Genomic DNA, 8,469 nt, shown 5'->3' on the forward strand with positions numbered 1-8,469 from the left:
TACTAAATTCTCTTTATATTGCCCATCATGACCTGCGGAATTGGTAACCCAACAACAGGGGCTTTCAAGGCCTCTAACCTGTTGGTGCAACATGTCGTTTTCCTTCTATGCTTAATTTTCCGTCTCCACACGGTGCTCTTCGCCAATCCAAGACGGCAAATAAACTCGGACCACGGAGAACGGGTGGAATAAAAAGTATCTCCAAGCAAAAATTTACAGCATCGGAGACAATTCGGAGGCTCCGAATACATACTAGTACATGGGTGGGGAAAGAATACATGAATCGGTTAGTTGCCGGGGACGAAGTTGGTCGCGTAGGCCCAGGTGTTGTTGTTGACAGGGTCGGCGAGGAGGTCGGCCAAGTTCTCGAGGGCGCCCTTGCCAGTATAGATGGCCTGCACGAAGAAGCCGAACATGGAGAACATGGCGAGGCGGCCGTTCTTGATCTCCTTGACCTTGAGCTCGGCGAAGGCCTCGGGGTCCTCGGCCAGGTTTAGCGGGTCGAAGCTGCCGCCGGGGTAGAGCGGGTCGACGACCTCGCCGAGCGGCCCGCCGGCGACGCGGTAGCCTTCGACGGCGCCCATGCGGACGACCTGCGTGGCCCAGATGGCGAGGATGCTCTGCGCGTGCACCAGGCTGGGGTTGCCGAGGTAGTCCAACCCGCCCTCGCTGAAGATCTGTGACCCGGCCTTGAACCAGACCGCCTCGCCGAACTTGACGCCGTTGCGCGCGAGCAGCTCGGGGAAGACACAGCCCAGCGCGCCGAGCATGGCCTAGCGGGCGTGGATCACCTCCAGCTCGCGGTTCTTGGCGAAGGTCTCGGGGTCGGCCGAGAGCCCGGCGGTGTCCCAGCCGTAGTCACCGGGGAACTCACCGGTGAGGTACGAGGGGGCCTCGCCGGAGAAGGGCCCGTGGTACTTGACCCGGTCGGGGCCGTACCAGGGGCTGCCGGAGGAGACGGGCTTGGGCTTGGCGGCCGTCTTCCTCATGGAGATCCGGCCCTCGCCGAAGACCTCGGAGCCGACAGGGGAGAGCTTGACCGCCTTGCCGGCCATGGAGGGGGAGGAGAGGGCCATGCTCGCCGCCATCGATGGAGCTGCGTTGGTCGAGCTGCGATGTGGTCGATGCGCTTGGTGAGGGAGAGGTGATGGATGACCCTGTTGAGGAAGCTCTCCTATATATTATTTATCTTCAGAATCCCTGCACCCCCAAATCGAGGATATGAGCGGACGAGGAGAGATTTCCTCATCCAGTCCAGATATCAGTTCTGTTTCTTGGCATTGATTGGTCCACGCGATCTCCAGCCGCCATGTCATCCGCTCTCGTGGGGGCCTGCAGCCGAGGGTTCGGCCAAGTATCTCTTTGGCTCTTTTTCTAACCCTTCGTTCTTTCTCTTTTTCTCTCTGGATCCCTCACCCTCTCTCTCAATCCCTCTCGCCTTCTCTCTCTATCCTTCTCCTATTTCTCCATCTCTCTTTCTCTATCCTTCTCCTGTTTCTCGATCACTCTTGCGCTCTCTCTCCCTCTCTCTTTCTCTATCCTTCTCCTTTTTCTCGATCACTCTCCCTCTCTCTCTATCCGTCTGTTTCTCGATCCCTTTATCCTTCTCCTCGTTCTCGTTCCCTATCGCTCTCTCTCTATCCTTCTCCTGTTTCTCCGTTCCGCTCCCTCTCTCTGTCTCTCGATTCCTCTCCCTTTCTCTCTCTGGCTCTCTCTTTCACTGGCTTTCTCTGTCTCCCTTCTTTGCTCACTTGCCCTCTATCTCTCTCTCTCTCTCTCTCTCTCTCTCTCTCTCTCTCTCTCTCTCTCTCTCTCTCTCTCTCTCTCCCTCTCTCTCTCTCTCTCTCTCTCTCTCTCTCTCTCTCTCTCTCTCTCTCTCTCTCTCTCTCTCTCTCTCTCTCTCTCTCTCTCTCTCTCTCTCTCTCTCTCTCTCTCTCTCTCTCTCTCTCTCTCTCTCTCTCTCTCTCTCTCTCTCTCTCTCTCTCTCTCTCTCTCTCTCTCTCTCTCTCTCTCTCTCTCTCTCTCTCTCTCTCTCTCTCTCTCTCTCTCTCTCTCTGTCCCTGACTCTTGATAGAGTTTGGAAGCTTGACTGAGAACTCGAGGAAGACGGTGGCTCAAAGATGAGCTAAACTGAACTGAAGAAGTTGAATAACGAAAGAGTTGAAACAAGATTGAGATGAGAAGAGTGGTTCGTTAGTGATACAAGGAGGCCTGTTTATAGGCATTGTGCGGTAGCCGTTGGGTTAGCTTTAATGGTAACATAACACTAACATTATGCTGAGGTGTTGGGACAATGCGAGGTCGAGGAACAAGGCTCCACTGAGTCATGATGTGGGCATGTCCTTGTGGGAACTGAGAGCGGTGTCGAGGAACGAGACGCCACCACTTCAGTCTCCGATGCAGATGCGTGACAATTTGAAGATTTACTTGCATCAATAGAAGATGTCGTCAGAGAGGTGATCTTATCTTTAACACGCCCCAGCAAGCTAAGCGAGGGGACGAGATTAAGCTTGGGACGAATGCATAGAAAGGGTTGTTTAGAAACGCTTTTTGTCAGGATGTCAGCAGGCTGGGCGTTGCTGGTCGTGAACATAATTTGAAGATGATTTGCAGCAACACGTTCGCGAACAAAGTGAAAATCTACCTCAACGTGTTTCATGCGGGCATGAAAAACAGGATTGCGGGCGAGGTATGTTGCTCCTAAATTGTCCCACCACAATGTCACTTTTCCTGTTGGAGTAATTTTGAGTTCTTGAAGGAGAGACTGAATCCATAAGAATTCAGATGTTGCATTGGCCATTGACTTGTATTTGGCTTCCGTACTGGATCGGGACACAGTCATTTGTTTCTTCGAGTTCCAAGAGATGAGGTTTGATCTAAGATAGATGAGATATCCGCTGGTGGATCGCTGATCCGTAGAGTCACCAGCCCAATCTGCGTCGCTGAAAATACTGACAGAAGGGTTAGACTTTTTGTAGTAAAGTAAACCAAAATACTGTGTGGCTTTAAGATAGCTCAGCAAGTGCTTGACGGCTTTCCAATGAGAAGGTTGCGGCTGGTGCATATGTTGACAGGCTTTGTTGACAACGTAGCATATGTCTGGACGAGTCAACGTGAGATATTGCAAAGATCCCACGATTTGACGATAGAGTGTGGGATCACAGACATCTTTGGCCGACTCACATGACGATGTGGATGCAGGAGTAACAGTTGTGTTGCAGTCAACCATGTTGGCACGAGTAAGCATCGAAGAGAGGTCATGAGACTGAGTTAGGAGCATATCTTGGGGATGTTGAAGGAGCTGAATTCCTAAGAAATGACGAGCAGGGCAAAGATTGCGAATGGCAAAGGCTTGTAGAAGTTCATTGAGAAGGGAGGTGATCCCCGTGCGATCCGAACCGATGACTAAAAAATCGTCCACATAGATAAGAAGGTAAAGGCAAGAATGAGGAGTGATTTTGAGAAAGGAGGGATCGGTGCGAGACCTAGAGAAACCAAGACGGAGGAGATAGGAGGAAAGTTTTGTAAACCAGGCGTGAGGGGCCTGCTTGAGACCATAAAGAGACTTGCGCAGAAGACAATGATGAGAGGGGAAGCGAGGATGAGTAAAGCCAGGTGGTTGACGCATATACACTGTCTCTTGAAGATCACCATGAAGGAAGGGATTAGAAACGTCTAACTGATGAATATGCCAGCTGGAAGAGATAGCAAGAGCAAGAAGTATGCGAACAGAGATAATTTTAACGTCAGGGCTGAAAGTATCAGAGTAATCAATACCTGGAGTTTGGCGGTAACCTTGAGCAACCAGTTGTGCTTTATAGCATTGAGGAGAGCCATATGGATTGAGCTTGACTCGAAACACCCATTTGCAACCGAGGGGGCGATGAGAAGGATGGGCGAGAGCAAGAGTCCAGGTTTGGTTACGAATGAGCGCGTGATATTCGGCAAGCATGGCCGGACGCCAAGGGAGGTGACGGATGGCTTCAGTCAAAGTGCGAACAGGACGGGTTGATGTGGAGGATGGTGAAGTGTCACCACTCCAAGGAGAGGATGGATTGACGGAAGACGGAGAAGGGGAGTGATAACACCCTAATTTCGGTCTTTATTTCATGTTATTAGCATGATTTATGCATTTAAAAGGCTTAAAATTCGGTTGTTATCATATATTTACACGAAAATAATGCTTTCAAGTAATTTATGATTTTTCCCTAATTTTCTGTTAATTATATGAGTTTGTAAGGATTTATTGAAGCTCCAAATAATTATTTTTGGATGAAAATGGCACATTAAAAATTTTATTTCTACATTTATCAACATGGGAATGAATCAGCGAATTTTCTAGAATTTTTTTACGAATTTTTAGGAATTTTCTGGGATTTATTTCAAGAAGAAATGCATTTATTCTATTAAAAAAGGGCATATTTATAAGAGAAAAAAATGTATTTATGCAATTTCTAGACTTTTCGGGGCCTTTTTGCAACGTTTCGTTGCAAAAGACCCAAACTGCTCTCGGTCGCCATGGCAGGCGTAAAGATCCAATTTAAAATCATTCAGGGTTTATTTGCAATTGCATTATTAATTTTAGAGAAAATCGGAGGAGAAAGAGTGCCGAAAGGACATATATACAAATACCTCTAGGCAGCGTCAGATATCAATAATCTGTTTTATGAAGGGCTTTGTTGAAAAAGCGCGCCGGTGCCTTCCGCCGCGTCGACGTGGCGAAATCATAGCCGTTGGATTAAAATCTAACGGATATGAGATGTGCGCTACACGCAGGAGGTAAGTACACCGCCCGTGCAGCGCATATAATGCGCGTGCACGGGTGGTGACGTGGCAACAGTTTAATGGATAAGGTATAAAGAAACGCATCGGTACGTGCGTAGCGATGCATATGCAAATCCCGCTTTTCGATTTTCTTTTGTTTTTCTTTTTTTTCGCAGGTGGGGTACATGGCGCGATGAGAGAGAGCCCGCAAAAGAAATTTGAAATGCGACAACCAATAGGCTGCCGACACGTCATTGCGTGAATTAAGAAATAAATCAATTTTAATCCAATGGTTAAAATTGGTTAAAATTGATTTATTAATAACTTTTGATCCTGAAGTCCGATTGAGATGATTTTTTTATGGATTTGCTCGTCTTGATCCCCTCTTTCTATCTGTATGGCTGGATTATTCAGATCTAGCCTACATTGATAGATAAAAATTAATTACTAAACGGGGGTAAAATGGTGATTTTCACCATGTAACCTAGGTATAAAAGCTGAATTTGGAGAGGAGGGGCTCATTCTGGAGGGTGCTTCATCACAGCTGCAAGACAGAGAGGAGTCCCAGCCTGGATCAACAGTTTTGGTATTTTTTTCTTTCATTGTATTGAAACTTTTGGGCATTTTGAATGAAATAGGTTAAGTTGTTTGTTTCTTCATCTCCATTCTGGTCTGAACTTCTAAATCGCTTGGCTTGAGCGGCATGTACAAGCCCTGATTAGGATTGAGAGAAGAAATTGAGAAATTTTACCTGGGCATTCAATTGCATTATAAAAGAAAATTCTAAAAAATTTAGTTTTAATTCTTAGAATTCTCAATTTCCCCATTTTAGTTCTGAATTATCAATCTGCAAAATCAACCCAACTCATTTTAAGAACCCTCTTTCAACCTCTCTAAATGACTTCTTGGATCCTTTAATTAGGATCAAAGAAGGAAATTTAGAGCCCTTAATTCTTCTAGTCTTCTCATCTCTTCTATCACCCTCTCTAAATTCTCACCTAATTAGGGTTACTTGATCCTCATTGAAGATCAAATTCACTCTAATTAGGATCTAAAACACCAAAATTAAATCAAATTGAAATTCCTACTTGCCTCCCTTGGACGACACTCATACTTATCACTATACATATTAAGTAGACTTTTATAAATTTTATTGCATAAGCCAAAAATTCACAACGACAAGGGCTAAAAATTTTGCGTAATTTTCACCCCTATTTTCAGCTTATCAGGGAGCGATGAGCAGAGAGGGTGGTACTACGAGGTGACAGAGAGGCTGAGGGATGGTTGGAAGGAGTATCGGCAGAAGTGGCGGGGGATGTAGGTAGGGAAAAAGATGGTAGATGTGGGATAGGTGGATGAACTGGGCGAGGTGAGGACCCAAGAATGCCGGATGAATCAGAAATGGGAGGTGTTTTTGACAAGTGACGATAAGGAAATTCATTTGCAGCAAATTGAACATCGCTAGAAATAAAAATCTTACCAGACGTGAGGGACAAACATCGATACCCTTGATGATGGGGACTATACCCAATGAAAACACACGGTTCTGAGCGCGGAGATAACTTATGTGCTGCATAAGCTCGTAAGTGTGGAAAACATAGACAACCAAAAGATTTGAGATAATGGAAATCAGGGGTACCTTTATGAATGGTGATTCAAGACAGGGGAGGGCAATCGATTAATCAGAAACATAGCGGTGGCGGCAGCTTCGTCCCAAAATTTTGTAGGAAGAGATGATTGATTTAATAACGAGAGGGCTGTTTCGATAATGTGACGGTGTTTTCGTTCGGCCGTCACATTTTGTTGAGGTGTATGGGGGCATGACACACAATGGTGAATGCCACAGTGATGAAAATGTTCACGAAGAGCCTGAAATTCGCCTCCCCAATCAGATTGGAAAGAGATAATCTGAGAGGAGAATTGTCTTTCAACTAATGCTTGAAAACGTAAGAAGGTAGTGTGAACGTCACTTTTGGTTTTTAACGGAAACAACCATGTAAATCTACTATAATCATCGATGAAAATAATGTAATACATAAAATTCAAATGAGATGAGACAGGTGTGGGACCCCATAAGTCGGAATGAATTAATTCAAGCGGTTTTGCAGAATGAGAGTGAGTCGAAGGATGGGGAAGTTTGTGAGATTTAGATAAGGCACATGCAGTGCAAAGATAGTGTTTGGATAGATGAGTTGAAGGTAAACCAAATTGACGAATAATTTGATATAAAACACGGAAAGACGGATGAGCGAGTTTGTGATGCCAAGTGCCGGGAGAGGATCGTTCACCCAAAAGTGCTTGAGGGTGTTTGCCTTCCTCGCTTGGCTGAAGTTGATACATGCCCTCCTCAGTGTGTCCCTGAAGGAGCACCTGTCCGGTGGATCGATCCTTAACTAAACAATGGTGAGGATGGAACTCAAAAAATATATCGTTATCAGCCAAAAATTGACGAACGGATAGTAAGTTTCGAGTTATGGACGGAACATGTAAAATGGGATTGATTTTTAAATCATGAATAGGGGTTGAAAGAGTGGTATAACCAGAAGAGTGAATGGTCAAACCGAAGCCATTGCTGATGTAAAGTTTGTCTTGGCCTGAGTACGGTTGAGGATCATTGAGGAGACTCGAGTCAGAGGCGACATGATGGGTCACTCTGCTGTCTGGATACCAGTAGGCGGATGGTGCAACTGAAGGCGTGGTGCTGTAAGCTTGTGGAGATGCTCAGAAGTGAGTATGAAATTGTGGTGATGCTCTATTATAGGTACTTCTGGCGTCAGAGTGGGACATTTGAGTGTTGCGAGGATCGTGTGGAGCAAACATCCTGTTGAATCGTTCATAGCTCTCGAGTGCCCGGTGGCCGGTCCTTGAGCAGATTTGGCATTTTGGCGGAGGACGACCCACTTGGTTTTGGCTTGATCTGTTGGAGCCGTGTCCACCTAACCTGCCAAAACTGCCTCGACCACGTTGTGAGTTATCAGTTTTGGTTTTACCTGAGTTTGTGTTTGCTGATGATGCTTGAACTTGGTTTGCTACGGCCGGAAATTCAGCCGTTTCTTGCTTCGGCAGGTGACAAATTAGCATAGCTTCATGTTCACGCAGATGAGACAGGACGATCTCAAGGGTCATTGGAATGGTTGATGCTCTTACAATGGTGACAACGGGAGAGTTTTGAGGTCCAAGTCCACGAAGAAGTGCGCGGATGGCCGTTTGTTGATTGATGCATTCTTCTGAGGCGGCTAGAGCACTATTCAGGGAACGAAACTGAGCTATATACTCCTCGAGAGTCATGCTGCCCTTTGTTAGGGTGTGGAGCTTCCCGAGAAGCTCTTGAACTCTGGCTTTGGCTGACGAGGCGAAGTCTTCGGCTAGGATATCCCATGTGTCCTTTGCTGTTTGTGCTTCCGTCAAGCATCCAATGACTGACTCCATCATGGATGAGAGCAAGAATGCCAGGACGTGGTTATTGTAATACCACCATCCACTTTTTGGATCGTTGGCCTCTGGAGGAGTTTTCGACAGTATGTGGGACATAAGTTGATGAGATTTGAGGATGGGAATTACCTGTGTCTTCCAGATTATGTAGTTTTCCTTGGTCAGCTTTGCTGACGGTATCATTGTTGCCGAGATTCATTCTGGTGTATCGGCGACGACGGACTTCTTCTTCCGCGGGACTGAAGCAGTGTCCTGGGATGAAGAATCCGAGTA

At 46.4% G+C, this 8,469-nt stretch overlaps 1 pseudogene; it reads right to left on the reverse strand.

The window, feature by feature from the left end:
* Positions 1-287: 287 nt before the first annotated feature.
* On the reverse strand, positions 288-1,166 carry LOC144701311 (chlorophyll a-b binding protein 40, chloroplastic-like; annotated as a pseudogene).
* Between the last annotated feature and the right edge of the window lie 7,303 nt (positions 1,167-8,469).

This window comes from Wolffia australiana, chromosome 3, assembly GCF_029677425.1.
Source record: "Wolffia australiana isolate 7733 chromosome 3, ASM2967742v1".
In the NCBI taxonomy this organism is placed as follows: Eukaryota; Viridiplantae; Streptophyta; class Magnoliopsida; order Alismatales; family Araceae; genus Wolffia; species Wolffia australiana.